Source organism: Parasteatoda tepidariorum, chromosome 4 (genome assembly GCF_982258835.1).
Source record: "Parasteatoda tepidariorum strain Cologne lab strain chromosome 4, Ptep-v5.0, whole genome shotgun sequence".
Lineage (NCBI taxonomy): Eukaryota > Metazoa > Arthropoda > Arachnida > Araneae > Theridiidae > Parasteatoda > Parasteatoda tepidariorum.
The window spans coordinates 39,219,937-39,244,445 of record NC_141758.1 but is presented as its reverse complement, the minus strand read 5'-3'; the positions used below and the strand labels follow the sequence as shown (position 1 = coordinate 39,244,445).

The window sequence follows — 24,509 nt, the reverse complement described above, 5'->3', positions numbered from 1 at the left end:
AAATTTAGTCAATTTTCATATGCTATTTATTTTATTCAAATAAATAAATAAATACATTATCTATTTCAAAATTTTTTCTCTCTAATATGCCATTTGCCATAAACGATCGTCATAAACTGTTATAATTTTTTTTTCTGATCCTGATTGTTGTTTTATCGTAATCTGAGCTTAAAAATAGTCTAAGTTTTAATTTAAAAAAGTAAATAAATAAAAAATTGGTATCTAAATTATTAGTACTAAAATTTAAGCAGAATCCAATTTTATCCCTTTTTAATCATTTTATATCCAATTTTAATCATTTTATATCCAATTTTAATCATTTTATATCCAATTTTAATCATTTGGTATCCAATTTTAGGAGCGTATAAAATGAATTCTTATGATTGTAAATGAAAAGAAGTAAAAAAATCTGGTAGGGAATTAAACATATGTCTGTGAAATAAAAATAGTCAAATACAATTGAATTTTTTTCATTTTCTTTAAGAATGCATTAAGGTAAAACAAATAGGAGCTCGTCCTTTTTTTAAATAAAATTTTTTGGTTAATATAGTTTTTATTTCAATAAAGCAAAGATAACAAATCTTAATTTCACTGTTTTTACTGTTATAAAAAGTTAGAATCTTAATTTAAAATTGTTTCTGTGTGATATAAAGAATATGTGATAAATGCAAATTTGTAAAGTTTTTATAAAAGATGTTTCCATTCGTAACAAAATATATGCTACGGTATATAATTTTCGGTTAAATAAAATTGATTTAAGGAAGATTTTGATTATCACGACCTTTAAATCAAATATATATAAAAGCCTTGATTATAATATACATTTCTATTTACTTTAATGCTGTTTTCTGTTCTTCAAATATTCCTAAAAAAAATCTTCGAATTGTTCTTGAAAATTTTATTTTTAATCTAAAATCTTCAATAAAAGTGAAAAAATTGACAAGTACCTTGCAAATTGCAAAAGAGATTAAAAATTAAATTTTCACAGATTCATTTAACATAAAATTTATAATTAATAATTCGCTATTCAATACATAATTATATTGATTAGCAAAATGTATGAAATAACTTATTTGTATATTATTGAAAATATATTTGTATATTATTGAAAATATATTTGTATACAAATATATTTTCAGTTATAAGTTAGCATTTAATATTCCTCTACATTATTCAGTATCCTGTTGTAGATATTGGTTTTCTTAAAGATCAATATTTGATTTTCATTCAGTAAAAAAAAGTGTTAGCACCTGATTTAATTTGTGGGTAGATAAAAAAAACTCTTTAAGACTTAATTGATATAAAAATTGTTTTTTTAGCCAATTAAGAAAAAAATTTGATAATATTATTTATCATTTACATTTTACTTTGAAAAAATTAGTAAACAATATTTTGAAAAAAGTATTTAGTTAAAAAGAGCAAAGAAGCTGTGTTTTTTTTTTCTTGTTAAAAGTATTGAGATGGTTAATGTCTTTATTTATCGTGAAAAATCAATATATTTTAAACGTTGCTACAATAATATTTAAAACATATTTTCATTGTATATCGTTACTTTCTGTTTATGACATACACCAAATATGCATAGTTAACAATATCGATAATATCGCAATCATTACCAGTAACATTAAAAACCAGAAACGATAATGTTTCGAGAATCATCGATAACTTCAATTATTAAATACGAATACCACCATCACAATTGACAAAGGTAAATAACGAATACTGTTATGTTATCCTTAACAATTACTATTAAATACAATAGTATGAAAATCCTATAATTGATACATAATACAATAATGCCATGAATATTATCAATAACGATAATTATTGAATAGGATAACATTACGATCATTATAGACAATATACATACAAAAAACAATGTCTTGAGTATTTTGAGTTGAATGATAATATCATTTTCCCTATCAACAGTGATAAATAACAAATATCAAAATATCGTTATTATTATCGATACCGATAATTATAGAATGTGATATTATCGTCAGTATTGATAAATTTCATTTGAATAATGAAAATAGTGATTAGCGCTTGCAAATAACTCGGGGGGGGGATATTGTGATGTGCCGTAAAATAACTATATGTCTAGACGATATATCGCGATATTTAATTCTGCTATTGTCTAACACATTATAATTGAAGAATGATCTTAGTCTCTACTGGAAATTAATTATTCTTAATAAAATATGAGCTGATGATGAAATCAAATATTTTAACTAGTGTTATCATAACATTAAGAGTGAATGCAAACATTTTTAAAAAAATAATAAATCTATACATACCTAAAAGTATTTAAATTAGAAAATTTGACATATCCTTCCCTAGATATCCTATACTTCATTGTGCATTCAACTCACACACACTATTGCACATTCCCTTATTTCATATCCCAGATATTATATCCCCCCCTCAAATTCATCCCCCACGCAATTCCATAACCTAATTCTTCATCTTGGACAAAGATATAAAAAAAGAATTAAAACCAAAACAAAACCCAACATTCCACTCTTAACTCTCACGTGATCTCCGTTTAGTAGCGCCCTCTGTTGTGAATAAAAAAGTAAAGTTTAACATCATTTTCCTTGTTAACCACTAGAGGGCAATACCATCGTCCATCAATCATGACTACCCAGGCGGTCCGCCATTGGCTGATGGTACCGCCTCTTTCTTCTGCAGGGAAGCACCTGCAATTAGCGGCGACTCAGTAGGCGGCACCCAGCGGGTGACGCCCCCTTCTACCACTTATTGGCCTGCCGTTCTGGGCTGGCCAGATCTCTAACCACAGCTATTGAATCCAGATTGTGTGTGTCTGGTCGCTTCACAGTTCCTTCATTGAAACTGTGTCGGATTGCTGTGTGGATCGTTTGCACGAATAATTTGGAGCGAGTGTTTCAACCTTTTTCGTTCATCCTTTTTACAATTCCGTGACTTTCTCTAACAAAAGGCGCCTTACTTCCTTTTATTTATTTATTTTTTTTCCATAGTGTGTGCTCTGCTGTTAAAGAGGAGTGGTAATATCCACCCAAGTTGTCAAATACTTCGTATCATAAATATTTAGGTGTTATTTTTCTCTTTTTGTTAAGGATTTTTTTTTACTTTTGAGTTTTGAATTTTAAAAAGAAAATAAGATATTTTCAAAACTTTTGATGGCTGATACTGCTGGAAAGGTGAGTTCTTTTTTCCCTCCTTGAAATTTTTTTTTTCAATTTTAGGCTTTTCACTTATAATTACTAACAGATTCGGCCACTTATCTCAAAAAGATACATGCTAATTATTTTTCTGAATCAGTTTTTATTTAGAGCTGTTTCTGTGAATTTAATATAATCATCCAGGTATTAGAACTTCATAAAATAAATTTTTATATTTTGAACAATTCGATTATAGTTTTCATTTCTTTTAGGCTACTATTTTTAAAAACAGTATTTACAAAAATATTTAAAAACTATCAAAAATAAGAATTATAGAAATTCGTTCATTGAAATTTAAAATTAGGATGCTATTATTTCTATAATTATTCTCCAATTATAAAGAATTTCATTCGTTTAAGTCACTATAACATTTATGAAAACATATTACTTTGGAAAATATTTTATAAATAAAAATTATTTAAGAAATAGTAATATTGTTATGGGTTTTATTTTGCTGGGCAGAATTATTTCTCGATAATTGTAAGCTGAATTGTATGCTTTAATTTGTTGAATCTTACAGTGATTCGTTAAAATAATATTTTGTTCAAATATTTAAAATTACTTTATAAAGTACTTAAAACTTATTCTACAAGTGATGTTGGTTCTTATATATCAAAAGTATTATTTATACTACCAATTTTCATACGGAAAAGAGATAGAATAATATTATATTAAATAGAATAATAATTATCTAAAAATATGTATTCTTATAGCGTTTTAAAAGCATTTAAATTTTTCATTATTAAAAATTTTATTCTTGATGGTTATTTTTGCGAAGTTAGTTTTTTAAACTAAATATTTTTTAGCAGCTTCCTGCAGTTTCTGATCTAAGTTTAATTTTTATAAAATTTGCATGATGAAAAAATTCTGTTAAAATACCCGTACCGTAAAGACATTTATGGTAGAGAAAAAGCAACATAATTTTGGTATTAAAACCAAAATATGCGGTGTTTAAGCCATTCATGAGGAAATTATTGTTTTAAAGTTAATTACTGTAATCAGATTAATTACTTATTAATAATCAAGTTCAAACTATGGAAAAATCTGATAACTTACTGGGAATTCTGGTTTTCGAAATTATACCTCTTATTACCTTACATTTAGTAAAAAATCTAAATTAAAATGTAAATTTTACCGAATATATGGTTTTATGCCATGCTTTAAAGTAACATAATAAAATTCCAAGTTTTAACTCAATTACTAAATTTTACCATACATTGTTAAGTTTACCAAAATCGTTATCAAATAGCTTCGACAAAAGTTACAGAGTTTGTTGGTGTTCCTATAGGGCCAGAAACACGATACATCCTACCATATCCTTGTAGTTTTGACCATATACTTTCACTTTTAAAGAATAATAGATAGTTACTGGTAATAGACCAAATATTGCAGATTATAAATCCTGTTATTAATCGATAGCAAAATATTCTATGATGTTTATTAGAAATATCGCACAATATTTTTAGTTTAATTTGTACAATGTGAATTATACTGTGCATTGTCAAGGAATAGTTTAGTAGTTTCATGTCCTTTCATATGGTTTAAAATTAATACTGATAATATATAATTTATGATATAAAATGGAGACAAGGTTTAATTTATTATTTTTTTTGTGTGTATGTAGTTTTGTTTAACCTGTGCGAAATATAATTATTATGTATTAATATGAATTTTAAAAAAAAGTCATTTTGTTGACATTTATCATTCTGATTATTACCTTATTTATAACATCATTTTTGGTCACTTAAAGCTATTTTCTTTATATACGTGAAATTTAATCTGTAGCATGATATGGATAAAATGTTTTACTTTTATTTCAAAATTTTCGACTTTTATATCGAAATTTTGAGGATAATTAAGAATATGTTAATAGTTTTGGTATTAAAGTACGCATACTTTTTTCAGCTTGTTACATATGTAAACTCATTCATCACTAAATCTTGAAGTGAAAGCTTTTATTTTGTTTATATGTTGCATTTTGAGCTCTTAGCACAGATACTAGAAGATCTGTGCTTATGTTTCGGTACATTTTCTTTGCGAGCTTATTTTAAAAAATACAAACAGTAACTGCTGAATTACAATAAGGAATGCTGCTGAATAATAGAATAATTCACTTATTATTATAGTTCAATAAATTACATATTCTATTAAAAATATTAATTTTCGTTACTAATTTATCATGGTATATATTTCCAGAGATAAATTACATGACTTATTAGCTTTAAGTTATAACAAGAATACGAAGCTTATTTGACGGTATTTTTTATAAGATATTAATTAACCTTGTAGTTTCGTTAAGTACTATATAGCAGCATAGATGGTTTATGCGCAACGAGGAGTAATAGGTTAATTCCTAAATGAAGATTTGATTATGTGAATGTTCTATTAAAAAAGTTTGATTATATTGTAAGACAGTAACCTGAACTTGTTTTGCAGAGTTAAAAAGTAAAAATGCTGATATATCATTTTAAATAGCTAATAATGTTTTGCTTATTGCTTAGTAAAACAAAGTTGATAAAACGTGGCTGAGAGATCACAGGATTAGATCGTTTCTCAGTACTCACGCACGAGGTGTCAAATTTTTAAATTTGTGTAAATTAAATTTTATCTTTAACTAATATGTAACTATAGATATGTTTATGATAACTATTGTTTCTTAATTTGATATTATCTGTTATGTCTTTTATTGTTAAAAAAAACTTAACAGAAGAAAAATTCTTTTTTAATATGTTGTTTATAAAAATATTTTTTATAACAAGCTGTTTTCTTTATGCTTTATGAAATGATGTTTTCATTGTTGTGATTAAATATAGATATTATCAAAGGAGCAAAATGCTTTTATCTTTAAATTTAGGAACGAAAGGTATTTATGAGACATCAAAAGTATTCAGAAATAATGTTAGTTTTTAAAAGGAAATTTCTAGTTAGTTCATTAATAATTATTTTATAATTATTCTTCATTTATTATAATTATTATATATATAAATTTATAATAATAATTTTTTTTGTTATGGCTTTAAATCATTTATGCATGGAATAAGGGTATGCACGAAAATTTACAGATGTTTACTTTGAACTTTTATTATTTTATTATTGAGGCTTTTTATGTACTTATATTTTTGCGGTATTCTATATTGTTCTGTGAGGGCTTGAGAGATATTGAGTTAATCTTTAGTATTACTACTGATTATAAAACCATGGTATATATGGCCATGGTATTGTTGGCAAATAATGGTGTTATATTTTCATTTTGAAATTCTTCATTTGTTTTGCAATTATTAAAATTATTTCATTTATTAATATGATTTTATTATAAGTAACTTTCAATGCAGATTAGCACACTGAGAAAAGAAGTATTATGATGAAAACTACCAGAACATGGTAAAACTTATCGCGTTTCTGGCTCTATTGGGAAGTTCGGTAGTTTTCACCGTAAAGATTCGTTAATGATTTTGCTAAAATTGACAAGAAAATATAATTACATGATATGTGATAAAAAATGCAAAACTTAATAATTTTATCATAATACCTTAGGAATGAAAACCATTTATTCAGTAAAATTTACTGTTCAGTTTTGTATTTTTTACTATAATAATAATCTATAATTTTGAAAACCAGTATTTCTGGTAAGCCGTTACCATGTGAACCATAAAATTATTAAATGAAAGGTTTAAGTACAGTATATTTTGGTTACATTAAACAGAATTATGGTTTTTGCCAGAAATATCATTACCATACAGAACAGCTATTTCGTCAGATTTTTTTTTCTCCCTGTAGATGCTTAGTTATAAAATTTTTATTAAATATTTTTAGGACTTGAGCTTATATTTTCAACAAGGAAATATGGAACTCAGCCTTAAAAAAATTAATCACTGTTATGAGTTTAGAGTTTGGCACGTACAGTCACAGAACCAATCCAATCTATTGTAAGGTTTTCATGTTAATGCTGACTAACCATTTCAAAATAGTCAAATTCAACAGATAATTTAACTGAGGTTGATCAGTATAATGTTTTGAAAAATTTATTTTTAAGAGATTACACATTTTTTGCTCGATTTTTTTCAATGAATTTTTAGTTTTCCCTTTCCCTACTTAGCGAAAGACATAACGCTTCTCACAACTTTCAACCCAATCTGTAAAAATCTGCCAGTTTGTTGCCATCGTTAGGATGCACGGAAGCTTACAAAACCCAACACCCACCCATGAGCGTCCATCCGCATGAGGCGGTTGGTTAGACAGGCACAGTTTTATTCATATTGCGTGAAACTGAAACGGTATAAGGCTTTAGCCCACTTGTCAACTACAGCGGTGCAGGCGGGCGTTTTACAAATTAACTGTCTCTTTGAGCTGGACAACCATGCCTCAACATTTAAGACTACCGAAGATTAATGATGCAAAAGTTTCTTTATTTGGTATTATGCTGACTATGGATTATCTTGATAAAGATAACACCTAATCTTTGTTTTTGGGAGAGGGGTAGAAAGATGATAACAATAATACAAATGGTAATGATCAGTTGGTGTGGTCATTATATGATTGATTAAAACAAAACTCGAATGACAATGATGAATTGTTTTTGCCATGCAATTGTGAAGTGCTAAGGGTTATGTTGTTATTGATGGATTTAATGTTCTTTATTTTTCCTGAGTAGAATATATACATATTTTTATTGAGATTTAAATAGTTATTATATAGCCTATAAAATTTTTTTTAATGTATTTATTTAAATTTCTTGTTGGCGTTTTACAATTCTGTATTAAATGGCTGTTTGCATGAAAGATTTTTAGAATAGATAAGTATACTATATGCATTTTAGTGGGGAGTTTGATGATGATTTAGAAAAGCGAGTGTTTTTATAGCATTTCGGTGGTAAATAATTTGTCAAATAAACGTAATTGTGTTATTGGGGTATCATTATTAGTTTTTTAGATTTGCATCTTTGCATTAAAGTGTGTGTTAATATTTTAAAAGAAGTAAACTTGAAAATATAAGTAAAAATGAAGGAAAAAAACAAACATGTTTTGTGCTTAATTATGTAGCGACGATAAAAATCGCTTTAAACGAGTGGTAAGTTTAATTATAATTGAGATTTTCAAAAATGATAATAATAATAATAAAAGCTTCTATTGAAATTTTTAAATTAAGTGAATAGCAGCATTTTATTACTTTTTTTACTTATATACATTTTTATTTTTTTTTTTTATTTGTTAAGTAATGAGACAGACTTTTTATACGAAATGAAATGTAATTTTAAAAAAATATATTGACAGTATAACAACATCTCTATATTCAATCAGTTTAATTTTCATGAGAAACCTTGTTGGTATATAAACAATAAATAGTTGCACTTTTATTAGCACTGAAATATAGGAGTTGGGGCCCCTCAAATAATCTTCACCCTGGGCCCTTGTAAGCATCGTTTTTTTTTTAAAATTATTATTATTATTTCAGGCCCTAATTGATCATTAAATATGATTGTATTATCCTAAATATTTCGTATTTCGACATAATTATTCTATTTGTTATATCACTAAAATGTGATTATGATATTACAATTTAGCAAATATAGTTAAATTAAGCATATTGATATTAAATACAAGATATAATTGCAAAAGGATGTATTTATTAGCGTTTAGTTGGACAAGTGTAAATTGCATCTCACAATCTTGGTAAACTGATTCATTCACAAACTGAAGTGACTTATTAAACTGAACAAACTATTCCTGTTACAACTAAACTAAAATAAATCGGGGACCCGTACTGAGATACTTCGGGGACCTGTCAAATAACGAGGATCTAAGTCAGTACTGTCCCACATGTGTTCTATGTTTCTGCTAGTCTACCAAAATCAGTTGCCACTAACAGAGCAGATGATAGATTTATCGCTAAACTCATATTGAAAGAATCACTTGATAACTTACATAAATACAGATAACTAATATCCCAACAAAATTTGTTTTGAAATGGAACCTTTTCAGCGTTCGATTTATCTGGAGGGCAGATCTGAGTGAATTGCCCGCCGCACAGTTCCGCCCCAGCACCATCCCATTTCTCAGCGGTCTTCATTGAATTCGGGGAAAATTTACGACGTGCGAGATGTTCGCCTGGGGTGCAGGGTCGGCTACATCGCCACGGGGGTCCCCGATCAAAGAATGAATAACTGAGGTAGTTTTTCTCAGGTAGAAGCGTCGAAGAAAAGGAATATGCTAATGGGGATTCGAACTTTTATGTACACATTTTTTTGTACTTCTTTTTACACCTTAACAACTAGGAATGAAATATGGAAAAAAGTTTTTATGGTTTTTTTTTAGTATTGCCTTGAATTAATTAAGGACACTAAAAATATTACATTGGCTTTTATAATTGCGCATTTTAATTACATTACTTAAGTTATTACATAGTTTAAGTTATTATAATATCTCATAAGCATTTTAGGTTAATTACAACTTACTATGTATGTAATTTAAATTTAATGATAAATTTTGAATTTACTGATCAAACTTTTTATTATTTTTGCGTTTATTTTTATAATATCGGAATTATTGATTGAATTACTTTTATGTGAATAACTTTTATTTAACACTCTGTATTACTGTATAGTGAAAAATTTTAGAATAAAAAAATAATAATGAAAAAGAACAGGTCTATGAAGTGAAATATCACTGCGTAAAATTGCTAAATACTAGTTTATAAGCAATTTGAAAACTTGTGAAATTTTGGACAAATGACCTTTTTTTTTTGTTTATCAGAATGTACTTTTGATCGAAATTGAGATTTTATATGTTTGTTATACGTATTACTAATTGGTTATATAATTATGTTTGAAATTTCGCTCATTTATATGAAATAACAACTCCAAGTAATAGAATTGAGATAAAACAAACAATAAAGATGGTTGTTTCGTTAAAATAAAATCATTTTAATTGAGTGGTTAGATTTTTGAAAAAATGTAACTCAAAATTGAACCTAATTATAATTTTTGAATTTTTCTTTATTTATTCTTCAGAAAAAAGTTTATTTAACTTTAGATGGAGAATGGAAATAAGCAAACTTTAACTAATAAAATTTTGAATAAAATACATTAATTTATTGATATATTGTATCTGTTTCATCACCCAAAAGTTTTACTAGAAAAAAAAAGAGAATATTTAGTTATAAAAAGGAGACTTTATGAACTTATTCTTGTGCAACTGAGATTACAGTAACCTTCCGAGGTGGTTGTTTGAATTTACGTTTTACGATCCAGAAAAGTGAAACCTGTTTCAAAATAAAGCTCTCCAGCAAAGCTCAAAAACCAACAAGATCAGATTCCTTTGTTGATTTTAAGGCTTATTGAGAAGGGAAGTTAGGCAAACAGATCCGCCGTGAGCCACATTTTCTATTATAATAGCTTATTTTAAAATGAGAGTATATTAAAAATACATGTGTGTAGTCTTCTTTATAAGTTAGCTGCTAAGATATATACGTTCTAGTTTTCCCCTACTTAATTCAACGTTATATGTGTTAAATAAATGTTTGCAGTAGGTAAAATTGCCCCTAGTGTAATTCATGGGTAATTATAGGGTGACTTTTTAAAATAAATATACTCTAGGTTAAGACTTTAATTGTCAAAAATGAATGTGTACTATGGCTGCTAATTTGATATTTTTATGATTGTTGTGTATTAAACAAGCGGAAGACTGATAAAATTAATAACAAAACTTATTAATAAGGATCCATTTTTAACTCTGAAAAGTAGTTTATAGATTTGTTATTTATCTATTACAGTTTTTAACTGTGGCTATTTCTTTGCTCCTTTTCAAGCTATTTTTTATTTAATTGAATCAGGAGATTTAATGACAATTAAAAAAATTTCTTTTGTCTTTTTGTTGGTAGGTTTTATTAACTATTTTGCTTTATCTCTAATATATAAATTATTTCCATTTTGTTTTAATTAAATATTCGATTATCTGTTTTTCAAATTTTTAGCACAGTTGAGTTTTAAATTGAGTATTTTTGATTATTTAAGCTAAGCACTTACTGATTTGTAGTTATTATTTTCCGAAGTCGTGATTTTCTACTTATTTCATGTAAATGTCTTTTAAAAAATGTGAATAATTTTGGTAGATTCGTTTCATTTATTTATTTGGCTACAAATCAGTTCAATTACGAATATAAAACGAAGATTTTTAAAAATGTATATTGCACTCTTTTGTTTACACCTGAAAATGCATTTCAAAATTCATTCATCTGTCTTCAATATTTTTAATGCAGTTTCTTTTTAGGCTTAATTTTAAATGTTTTCTTTTTCAAAATATTTTAAGTGCACAACGTTCGCTCCCCATCTTGTAGCAGATATGCAAATAAGATATTCAACTGAAAAGTCTCATAAAAATGAAAGTCTATATAGAGATAATAATTAGAAAGCTTGTTTAATTGTACAAACCTAAAACTATCGGTTTCTTTAAAAAATTTCTAAAACAATCTTTTTAAAAATTTATTAAGTTTAAGTCAACTAATTAAGATCTGGGTTAAACATTGCTTGAAATATTTTCATAATTTATTGTTTGAATTGAAAATTTCCTTTTAAAATTTTTATTCGTACATTGATTTAAGCCGTATTGTAAACATGCATTTTTGAAAGCCTTTTCATCAGGTTATATTTTTAGACTTAATTAAAATAATAATAATTTAAAGAGTTTGTAGGATTTGTGCAATCAAGAAATCCGCGAATAAATTAATATCTCCATAATATTAACAAAGTGCGTCCAGTGTACATATGTACATACAACTGCCTCACACACACACACACAAAAATTTTTGGCGTTAATTAAGATATTTTTTTAATAGCCCACTGTCATCTTAAGTAATAATTAATTTTTAAAGTCCAACATCTAGATGTTAAACTCATGTTGAAATGATTAAAAAAAATTTTTCAATTTATTCAAGATATTTGTCATCATAGCGTCTTATGATATAATGCATATAGCACAAAATTATTTATGGCATTATAATTTGTCGTTATTGACTTAATTCATTAATCACTTAGATTTCAAGTAATGTTCTCTAAACAGATAAAACCTTAAGCATAAATTCAAGTTTAATTAGAATTGCGTGTTTATTTTCTGTCAATAGTTTATTGTTATTATTATTATTTTAGATGAAATCGTTATTTTCATCATTAGTACATTTAGCCGAGACAATGGTTTTTGCGAACGAAAACTTATGGACGCTTTTAATCGCTAACATTTATGCGTGACGACTGAATAAATCGCTTGTTTGTTTTCTTTTTCACCTTGCTTTCGATTGGTGTGAGCTCAAGTCAGTTAAGATTTATAAATAGTGAAGTCTTAAAGGAAATTGGTTTTTTGTTTATGAATATAAAAGTGTTTAGGTATTTGGGAATTTAAATGATAAGACCTTGAATTTATTATTTTTTTTTTTTATCGGTTTTGTGTTATTGTAGAAATTTATATTTGAATAGGTAAATGATATAGCTCATTAGTTGAAAGTGTAACAATGGTAAATAATGTCATATGAGGTAATATTTCAACTTGATTGTATCGCGTATTTTAAACTCGTTGCATAATACAAAGCTGACAGGGTGTGCTTTTTCATGCATTGAACTTCTTTGTTGGTAAATCTGATTTCCTATTTTTTTTTTTTTTTTGAACTGAAAATTATAAACTGAAAATGTTCAGATTGGACCATTTTGTTTAGATTCCATCCCATAAACAAAGATTGTTCTTCGGCAAATTGTTAATTTAAAATAACGTTTATTCATTTATTTATTATTATTATTATTTTGAGAAAAATATATTTATTTCATAACTGATATTACCTTATAACGGTAATTAATGAGTGTTAGGTTAAGATTTGTTCTGCTGCAGCTAGAGCCTTTCATACTGATTTTAGAAACGGTGTAGATTTTATTTTATTTTATAACCGGCGTTGAGCAGTCAACCCTATTCTGAGTTTACGACTATCACTGTTCAACTCTCTAGCCTTGTAACTTTAAATCCTACCCAGATGACAAGGAAACTTCTGGAACAAGCATTGTGACAAATTAGCTTTCATGGAGAACTTTTTGAGGGAACTAAACCGTATTTGCGTCACATAGAGAGGAAAACCACGAAAATCTCCCTTGGTTAGCCCAACGGTAAAGGAAACCCCATAATCCGTCTACCACTAAGGATATTTAACGTCAGCCCTGTGGCCGCACTTATAAGCCCTGAGCGGAATTCATACCGACCTGACACCGCTGGGCTTCGAACCTTGGTCGCCTTTGTGCGCTGTCCACTGAGTCACAGCTGCTCAAACTGTGCATATTGTTAATGTGAAGAAAAACCACAAGTTTCAAAATCGAAAAAGAGTTCGTAATCTAGTTTTTTTTTAATATTTGAAAAGTTAACGCTACATTGTTTAGGTTAATAACAGCATGCGAATTGAACGTTATTTTTTGAAGAACGAAAAGAGATTTTTTTTTTTTTTTTACCAGATTAGATATTTTTTTAAACAGTAAAGATAATTTTTCTTAGGCAAAATAGCCACATATGTATTTTTAAAGTTTAAAAAAAAGTACTCAAACTTTTACCTCTTTTCACATTTAGGCAAAATAGCCACATATGTATTTTTAAAGTTTAAAAAAAAGTTCTCAAACTTTTACCTCTTTCCACATAAAAGAAAAAAATTTTCTTTAAAAAAAAACTGACAGAACGAAATTGAAAGAAAACAGTTCGTTAATAATCGTATTATGTAGAAAGTTTCATGATTATTTATACGTATCATTGTTTGATAAAATTAAAACGCTCAACAGAAGATTATCTTAACATGGTCTTTAATTTCTTGGTGCTTGGGTAAATTCAATACGCTTCTCTACGCTTATGTTAAATCATTCTTTAATATTTTAGGTATGTATTCCTTTACGATGTTTACGTATAAATCTCATGGACTTTCTCTATTTTGTGAGAATGTAATTACGCATTTGCATAACGTTGGCAAATACATAGTTACTTTCATATTTCTCGAGCAATCATCTTCTATGGCTATTTAAATCAACTCGTTCCGACTGGCCGAGGCGAAATTAAATAAAATTAATATCCAAGCACCGAGAAAGCAGCGAGAAATATATGCCTCTAATCCGGTATGTCAACAGAGTCACACCACCACTAGAATTTTATGCAAATCATTTCTCGCTTTCCTCCACAGAGCAGGGACAAAAAAATCCGAGACTCCTGTTCACGTATTCAGCAAACGTCACCACAACTGCAATGACACAGGGCTGAGCCACACCCTGTTTTTTTTCTTAATGCCAGGTAGAATTCAGAAGAGCTACCTTTTGATATGCCATGTGGAAGTGATGTCAGAGTCGTGATTAAGACTCAAATTACGCCAATCGGCACTTTATGACCCCCCTTGCCCCTCATGGCATTGGCGTGGATATGAGAGAGAAATTGGCTAGATTTGTATGTCCTCCGGGTTTCAGATCATTCAGATGGAGACTTATTTCACAACTGGCATATTTACACGGAAACGTGTTCCTTTCCTACGGATGTGCTGTATTTGGATGACTTGAGAAGATGTTTTTTGGCGAGGTGAATGACAACGTTTGATTGGGAGATACTAATGCTCTGGGCTGGGCTCTTTTTTTTATTGCGTATTTAATATATTTGACTGCTCAAAATATTAGTACATACTGAAATATAGCCAGTAACCAGAATAAAATATCAAGTTGAGCTATAATATCATGAAAAGTTACTGCAGGTCAGATTAGATTATAAAATGAACCGTAATATTGTGCTGCATCTTTTGTTGGGAGCATGATTTCATCTGGACTTTGAGATGCTATTGCGTAGTGATTTTCTAGGCCTGATGAGGTGACACTAATTCTTTTGGTCAGACTTTTTTTTTTTTTTTAACTGAGTATTACCTGATAAAAGTTTTTTTTTTGTTGTAGGAGTATTTTTACTGCTAAAAATAATGGTATTTACTTAGCCATAACCAGAAACCAGAATAAGATGTCGAGTTGGACCACATTGTATCATGCAAGTTGGTTCTTTTTATTCTTTATAATTTAAAATTGGAAGGAGGCATTGTTCTAGTGAAGAGGACGCTATACCACGGGATAAAGTTCTCGTTGCGAATTCTCTGTTTACCTCCATTACTAATTAAAAAGAAAGAAAAAGGGAGTTCTGGTAAAACTAGAGTGAGCCACGAAGCTTCAATTGCTGGAAAAAAAATTTCAAAACATCAAAATGCAAACAAATTACTCCATTGCGTGATCCTAAGTTATCTTCTCATAATTAATTTTCATTTTGACATTTTATAAATTTCTTTCCAGTTTTTGAAACTTTAGGGCTTACTCTAGCTTTGTCTGAACTCAATTTTTCTGTACTTTAAATTTCAAATTAGTTACGGAAGTGAATGAGAATTTGTAACGAACAACTTCTCCCATTTTATAGCGTCCTCTTAAGTAGAACAATGCCTCCTTCCAATTTCAAAATATCAAGACTAAAAAGAAGCAACTTGCATGATACAACGTGGTCCAACTTGATATCTTATTCTGGTTTTTGGTTATGACTAAGTGAATACCATTATTTTTAAGAGTAAAACTATTCCTACAACAGAAAAACTTTTTATCAAGTAATACTCAGTAAAAGAAAATTTCCGGCCCAAAGAATTAGTTTAGCCTCATAAGTAGCAAAAGTCAGCATGGTATTGAAGTTCTAAAATTCTAGCTAGTTTTAGGTCCTTGTATTGTTGGCTTAGTATTGTAGTATTGTTGGCTTAGAATCATTGCACTCTCGCCTTGAATGATGCCATGGCAAACCCAGGTACCTTTGCAAAAGGTGTATGAAATTTGCATGATAAATGGTACGCGTCTCAAATTGTGTTGAATTTCTCATAAGTAAATCAGAATGATTAAGTTTTAAAAGTAAGCATTTAATAGACAAAGTCTGTTACAATATCTATCCCTTGTAGATGTTTACTCTTTCAACTGTTTTATTGTTAGTCTGGATAGACATAGATTTACATTAGCTCGTCTAATATTAAAAATTTTGTTATCAGCAGTATTAATTTCATTTGATTTAAAATTATACCGGGAGCATTTTGGGGTATAATAATATCGCTACCAAAACACTCTTCAATTTTTTTCCCCTCCCGAATCTATTGTATTTTTTGGTTGCTTTCACAGTCTAACACGTTTTGTTCAACCAACCGAGCAACTATTCTGAACAACCCTCCCTGCCGAATGAGAGGCATGGTCGGCAACCACTTATCGTAATTTGCTCAACCTCCGCATAACGTATTTCAGCATTTCGATCTGGTTTTGATGCGCTCAAAATTGCCCTCCCCTCCCTGTGTATTATTAAAAAAAAAAAAAAAATAGAAATATGAATTGGTATAGTAGGTAACACTGCGGAGGCAGAGGAATTGGCGCAGCTCCTTATTTTGCTTTCGTCTTTGGATTTGTGAGTTGATGATTTATTGAATATCTGCTATATATTTTAAATTTTCTTAAATCGAGAAGTGTTCTGAGGTGTGTTGATTGAAGATATATATAAAAGAACATATTAAACTTTGAAGTGTGTGCAGACGGGTGTCGTTGTGTTGCGCTGTAAAGTGTCATGTTCACGGTTAATTGTGTCTCCTACCGCTTCCGGCAATGAATGCAGCCCATCGAATCCAATTGCAGATGGGAAGTTTCATAAAAAGCTTTTTCTACTCAAAACCACTTTAATTTAAGATTTTATAAACATGATTAGCTCAGAAATATTGAAGCGTATTGAACCATAGTTTAGTTCAACAACTCCTAAAACCTTAAGATATTGCGATGTTGAACCATATAGCATTCTTGAAATTTGATTACACGGTACCATGGTTACGTTTTGACGGGAAAAAAGTTTTATTTAACACCTTTTTAAGTAGACTTCATACCACGAGAGAAATTTTCCGTTTAAAATTATCTTTCACCAAAATTTAAAAGAAAGAAAGAAAAAATAAGCTCCGGCTAACCTAGAGTAAGCCATGAAATTTCAATTGCTGAAGAAAAAAAATTTCAAAATATCAGAATACAAACAAATTGTTAGAAGAGAACTTCTGCAATGCATAATCCTGAGTAATCTTCTCATAATTTATTTTCAACTTTGATAATTTAAAAATTTCTTTTTGGAAAGTTCAATGCAACTGAAACCGGAATTGGTTACACTGTGCCAATCTTGAAGGATATTATTCACTCTATATAACTGTATACAAAGAGGAAGAACCATTCGGGAGCCTCAGGCTTTAAGACCCACGTTTATTGTAAAAAATGAAAACAAAGTTTTCATACAATGATATACTGTTTTTTTTTAATTCAATTATGATTCAATCAAGGTTAATAGAATTTATTCAGAGTAAACCCTTAAACAAACTACACATCGGTTATCAAAATCTCTCAAACTCCTCCGAGCTATAAAGATCGCTCCTTTCATGTTTGGCGACAATTGAGACATCTTTAATGCATGACAACATCCCTATCAGCTTTTTTTTTATAAATACACGATGCGCAGATCATCCATGACAAATCTTTCGAATATCATCGCTATTTGACAAAGTGTAAAACAAAATTTGTTCAAACTTCAGGCAAATAGTTCTTAAATCCTATTACAAAATGTTTTAAATTAACAAATTTATCTCGAAAAATCCTATAGGTACGTGCGCGAGTGAACTTGATACCATCCCTAACGGCGCTTTTGTCGAATTGGGGATATTCGCCAGTGCTGAAGCGCTCAGGTATAATAATTGCTGCCAGAGTGGGTGGCTGGATTTTGAGAAACTACGCCAAGCATGAAGTCTGTGGTTCATGATCCGAAATGGATCTGTTAGTTCTGTATATTTTTGGCGCATTTGAATTATTATCTTCCTGCCAAGAGGAGGGGATTTTTTCTACCGTAACAGAGCGAGAGTTTGATTTGTTTGTAAAAGAAATTCCTATGATTTTAGGTAATGAATTTTATATTTGCTGGATGAGGGAAATGAAATAAGAGATTGTGCTAGATATAGATGTTAGCGGGCAAGGATTTATGCCATTTTGAGATGAGGACGGCATATTGATTGTACTCTGTCATATTGATGATAATATATGTCATAATTGTTGCATTAATTATATTAAGAGTTGACACAGTACATTCCTGTCCTTTTTGACATCTTGCAACTGAAAAATTTATTATTATTGAGTTTATTGATAATTAGCAATTTATTTTTACATTGTTAGAAATCCGGAGTGTTAAACCAATAAAACGAACTTGGTGCAACCTAAATAAGGTACAAACCACAACAATGGTGAAACAATTTAAAATTGATTGCGCATTACTTTAGTTAAATTTCAACAGAAACAGGGTTACATATGTTTAAGGATGCAGCACGTTTCCACAGACTGTTCAACGCATCGATATTATGGTTCAGAAATAAACTTGATCTTTCTACGAATGTTCCTGCACTCGCGGCTATACAACAAAAACTTTTTATACAAAATGCTTTTCTTTTTCCTTTTAAATTTAATAACTAATAAGCTTTTAGATTTCGAATTTTATCATCAGAATAGGGGATAAGTAGTTTTCCGTTTACAATCGTAGTTATACAAATGTAAATAGCAAATATAAAAAGGATTTAAATTAATATAACGATAAAAACCAGTTTTAGATTGCTCAAAAGAGCGGGATCAAAAATACACAATTTCCACATGGGGTATATGATGTTCCTATGCTAGATACTTGCAAGGACCTATATGAAAACAATACCAAGGAACAGTTTGCTGTAAAACAAAAATATCACCTATGAAGAAAATATAATCTGAAATTGTGGAAATAGACTAGGATATATATCTTTGGGAATTATGATATTTCTGATTCAACAAACAGCCTTACATTATTTAAGTGATTAAATTGGTTAATTGTACGAAATTTTTGAATTTATGAAAGTTTGGATTTTTTTTTCGTTAAAAAATTTTATTAAATTAGATGTAATTTTCATTAAATTGATAATTTTTTTTTTACTGAAAATTATTTAAAATGGTTTAGTCCAGATTTTTTATTTTAGCTCATTTGTTATTCAAAAAATTGCAGAACAATTTCTAAAATTTTTATTTATTTATTTATTTTAAATTGTTATTGTTATTGTTATTGTTGTTAATTTACGTCGCACTAGAGCTGCACAATGGGCTATTGGCGACGGTCTGGGAAACATCCCGGAGGATGATCCGAAGACATGCCATCACAATTTTGATCCTCTGCAGAGGGGATGGCACCCCCGCTTCGGTAGCCCGACGACCTGCGCGCGAAGTCGAGCACTTTACGGTAGCACAGTTTAACGAGGACCAATACCGCACACCCTCGGTCCCTACGCAGACTGATCCAAGTGGGTCACCCACCCGCACACTGACCGCAGCCAGTGATGCTTGACTTCGGTGATCTGCTGGGAACCGTGTCTTAACGATCAGTCCACTGCGGGACTATTTATTTTAAAGTTAAGAAGCAGAATAGTTCTTTAAGCTCTTGATTACAGTTCAATAATTCCAAAGCAATCCATTTCCATTCATCAAAACATCACATCTTATAAAAATTAATGAAACAAATTATTAAAACGTATCATTAAATGCTTTATCTTCTTGCAAATACAGAATAAAATCAAATATAACAGACATTAGCTATAAAAAAAAAAAAAAATAAACCAAAAGAGACCAGCGGCAGGGTGGGGATAGGAGCTTTACCATCCCCCTCTTATCAAACCACAATCCCACCCGTTTTCCCTCTGAATCTTTTCAACATTTTGAAAAACCAGTTCCTCCCAGAATAAATTCATGAATTCAAGCTTCGATCGCAAGATCTTAGGCCTAATTTGGAATCCTGTTAGGCGGATGATGAGGGTTACCCGCTGCGGCGATTCTCTCACCTCTTTTCCGGTAGCACTTCAGAACGTTGCCGCTGGTTACTACTGTTTCGGAATTCAATTTTTTGGGTTGTTTTTTTAAATTGGATATCTTTTTTATAAAACAATTTATGCATTTTGATTTTGGAATTATTTAATTCGCAATGGTGTTACTTTTGTTGTTCAACTGTTGGGCAGGAAATTGAATAAATATTTAATGTTTAGGTAAAATGTGTTGATTTTTTATGATTAAAACTATGTTGAAAGTTCCATTCCAGGTAAAAATGGAAACATTAGATAAAAACTTAAAACCTTTATATTAATTAATTAAGGAAGTAACTCCAATAATGCGTTCGGTACACTGTTAAAAATTTGGAACGTGTTGGCATCGTTCAGATTTCCTGCAATTTTAACACAATGTTTAGTTGAAACACATTATTTCACTTTTTAACCCTTTTTGCCAGACCAGGACATATATGTCCAGCAGACGAAAACACCACTGGGACATATATATTTCGTCTAAAATACATAGTGGAATGTGTTATTCCCTATTGTCCAAATCTTTAATTTATTTTAATTTGGCGGAATATTGTTATTTTTAACGTCACTTGATCTATTGAAGTCATAATTTGACATTTTAATGGAAAAGAAAAAAAACTCTTCTTGAAAGGCTTAAACGTCATTACTTAATCAGAAATATGGTTCATTGTAACATCTCATTGAAGTTTATTGTAAAATCTCAGTGAAGTCAACACCGTAGTTTTGTAATTTTGAACCCAGCCCAGAATACAAGGGGAACTCCTGGATCAAGCATTGGGACAACCTAGCCTTCGTGAAGGACTTTTTAATTGAACTAATCCCCATTTGCCTTGCATAGAGGGTAGAACTACGAAAATCTCCCACGGTTAGTCCGACATTACATGTTGAATTATTTATGATTAAATGATTAGGTTAAAAAGTTTTGCCCTTAAAGATATAACTAAAAATTTCTATGATTAAAAAAAGTTAAAAGCAAGATAACTGACTGAAATTAATGATGAAAACTACACACTATAAAAATTCCTGATCAATATAGGGTAAAAGCTAAAACCACTCAGGTTGCCTGTACTTTTTACAGTAAAACCTATTTTTACTGTAAAATTTTACGGAAAAAAATCTCATATACCAAAATGTTTATACATTATTTACTGTTAAATCACTGTAATTATATAAATATTACTGTAAATGTATGGTATAAAATTGTACGGTTAAAATGGATTTTAGTGTAAAATGGATTTCACGGATGCTGTACTCAGAGTGATTGTACTTTTTACTGTAATTTGTACTTTGTACTTTTGATTGTACTTTTACTGTAACATTTTACAGTGTATGTCAGTTAGTAGTCGTGTTGGTAATTTAATTAAAAAGGCAATGAATCTGGGTCTACATTCTTTAAAGAAGAAGTACATACATTTTGCGTAGCATATTACAACAATTCTTTGCTAGTTTCCTATAAAATTGACCATAATGACTTATAAAACTGTTTTGTTTGAACAATATACTAGAATTTCATGTGGTGAAAATATTTAACTATAGAATTTATATCATAAAAGATAAATTTATATCCCATTTCTTACTAAATAATCCTTCTGGATAATTAATTTTTGATACGAAAAATACTTTTCTTTTGCAGATATTTGTTGCATTATTGTCAATTAATTCAAAAAAAGACCTATCTTAGACGACAATTTAACCTTCACATATCTACTTATACCTATCATCTCTGATATTCTTCAATTAAATTATAGACAATTTAAGTACAGAACAATGAGAAAAAAATAATACCTTTGGACGGAATAAAATGCAAATAAATAAACAAAAGAAGTAACAAAAAGAGTGTGGGTAAAATATAGATTCTCAGACGTTTCTTTTTTTTTTATTTATTTAATAAGTGAAGAAGCGTTACCGTCGAAGTGACTTTTCGTGACCCTGTGAGTAGTCTGTTACAGTTGCAGTTATCCTTCAAATCGGACGTCACTTGTCACTCAAGAGGAAAAGGGGGCAGTTTCATTGAAGAAGTGACAGATGCAATCCCCATTCCCCGCTATATTTCTATGGCATTCATAAGATAATGCTTAGCAGAATATTAAACTAAATAAGAAACAAAAGAATTTAATTCCTTACTACAAAAATGAAAAAAAACTTTTTTTTGTTTTTTTTTGTTTTTTTGTCGTAGAATATAAAATGATTTAATTAGTAAATATTCTTGTTAAGTAATTTTTATAGGTACATGCAATAAATTTTAGTAAAGAGAGTTTGTTGTAAACTTCGTATGTTTGTTTATTTCAAGTGGTTTTCCAAGTGAAAGAAATTTTGAACAGTTTCTTCTCTTAAACATAAAATCTTATGCATATTAAATTATTTTCTAAGACGTTTTCATACTATTTACTGTTGTTTTATTCACTAAAATGCTATCTAACATTTTAAATCTATTATCAAAGTTAGGTGAAATCACATTATAATTGTGCTAACCGTGAACTGGAGAGCGTTTTTTAAAATTCTGTTTTAATGTTGTTGATTTAAAGTTAGCTTTCACGATTTAAAAGTTTTGGCATAGAATTATGACTATTAGTTTTAAATTATAGTATAAAACGTCAAGTAGTTCAAACTGTAGTACATTAACTTTACATTAATTATTTTTCAAGGTGTATATAGATGCACAGCATGATTAGAATTATATTTAAGTTGATAATAAAATGACTTTAGTCTGAATACTTTTAGTTTTAATGGGAAAAAGTACTCCATAATATTTTTACATATATTTTTGATTCTTATTTTTGTGATACAAAAATTAAATATCTTCGAAAGATTTGGTAGATGGTGATAAACTAAAATGGAGTATGGCTGGTTATAACTATTAATAGTTAAGATCACCCAGCACTTTGAGTAGCGAAGGTTAAAAGAGTAACATACTACCGATAATTAAAGATAATCGAGCACTTTGGGTAGTGAAGGCTAAAAGTAACTGAGTAGTGGTAGTTAAAAATAAGTCAGCACTTTGGGTAGCGAAGGATAAAAGTAACTTAGTATCGATAGTTAAAGATAATTGGGCACTCTGCGTTGCGAAGATAAAAGGAACTGAGTAGCGATAACGATATTTGAGAAGAGAAGCGATATTTAACGATAAATGTGCAACAAAAGTAAAAGATGACTGTAGTAAAAAATAGTTAAAGTACTCAGCAACTAAGTTACACGGCGTAGCGATAGTAAAAAATAAACAAGTATCAGCTGACACAGCTAAAGATAACTGAGCACTTTGGGTAGCGAAGGATAAAAGTAACTAAGTGCCAATTGTTAAAGATAATTGAGCACTCTGGATCACGAAGATTAAAAGTAACTGAGTAGCGATAGTTAAAAATAACTGAGTAACTATAGTAAAAGATAACTGCTACGAATAGTTAAAAATAGTTAAATTACTCGGTTACTAACTGATTACGCAGCGAGTCAAAAATAACTAAGTGGCAACAGACATAGTTAAAGATTACTGAGTACTCTGAGTTGTGATATTTTAAGATGAACGTGGTGATTACGTTATATTTTATTAAAATATACAACAAAATGAAAAATTCTAAATGGGCGTTAGTAGCGGCAAAGAAGTCAAATAAAATGACTACATCGTGACGTTTATTTTCACGATTATCACGTGGCTTAGGATTGACCTCTCGTTCGCCGTGAATAAGCTATCATTCAAACTCCTCATTCTTTTTGACATCTCGAGTGGCATTTCCATTTCAGTCTACAGCTTTAACTGTGACTGCGCCGGCTATTAAAAGAAAACTAACAACCTAAATCATACTATAAAAGAATACTTCAACCTAAAGAAAACATTTTCATTTATATGTGAAGACGTTAAGACCGCATAAACTTCTGGAGATATTCCTCTATTATTATTATTTTATTGTTTCTTAAGCTATTTAAGAAGTTTCATTTTCTAAATAGACAACAATCTTTTATCGAACTTTTTCTTTTATTTAAGAATTTAGAAAGAATTATATATAACACGTTCTCTGGGTATTTATTAAAGTCAAATTAAATTTAATAAGTTTAGAGATAAAATGATAATTCTTTTATTGCATTTAATGACAAATTCTTTTATTGCATTTATCACTTTATCTATGACATTTAATGCTAGCGAAAATTGTTTACTTTAATTTTAATTCAGGTTATCGTTGTTATCATTGATGTTAAAATTAAATTATTGTTATTAGATTTTATACAGATAAAAATGAGAAATAACAATATAATTGTTTGGTTCCTTGAACCTATTTCATTTTCATGTCAAAATGTTTATCTCAAAGCATTGCCTCAGCTATTTTGTTCAAAACAAGATTAAATTAGGTTTAAGTTGAATTGTTAAAAATTCCATTTAGCTCAAAGTAT

General features: G+C 29.2%; 1 protein-coding gene across 4 annotated transcripts in view; it reads left to right on the top strand.

Annotated features, from left to right (window-relative positions):
* The first annotated feature begins 2,668 nt into the window (after positions 1–2,668).
* Sp1 (transcription factor Sp8) overlaps positions 2,669–24,509 on the top strand; it is a 71,350-nt gene continuing 49,509 nt past the window's right edge. The window contains exon 1 of one of the 4 annotated variants that reach the window (XM_071182197.1): positions 2,669–3,182. The gene's annotated coding sequence lies outside the window, so the exon portion shown is untranslated. The remainder of the gene's footprint in view (positions 3,183–24,509) is intronic. The other 3 variants (XM_016063937.3, XM_016063939.4, XM_043042192.2) reach the window with 3 other exon arrangements.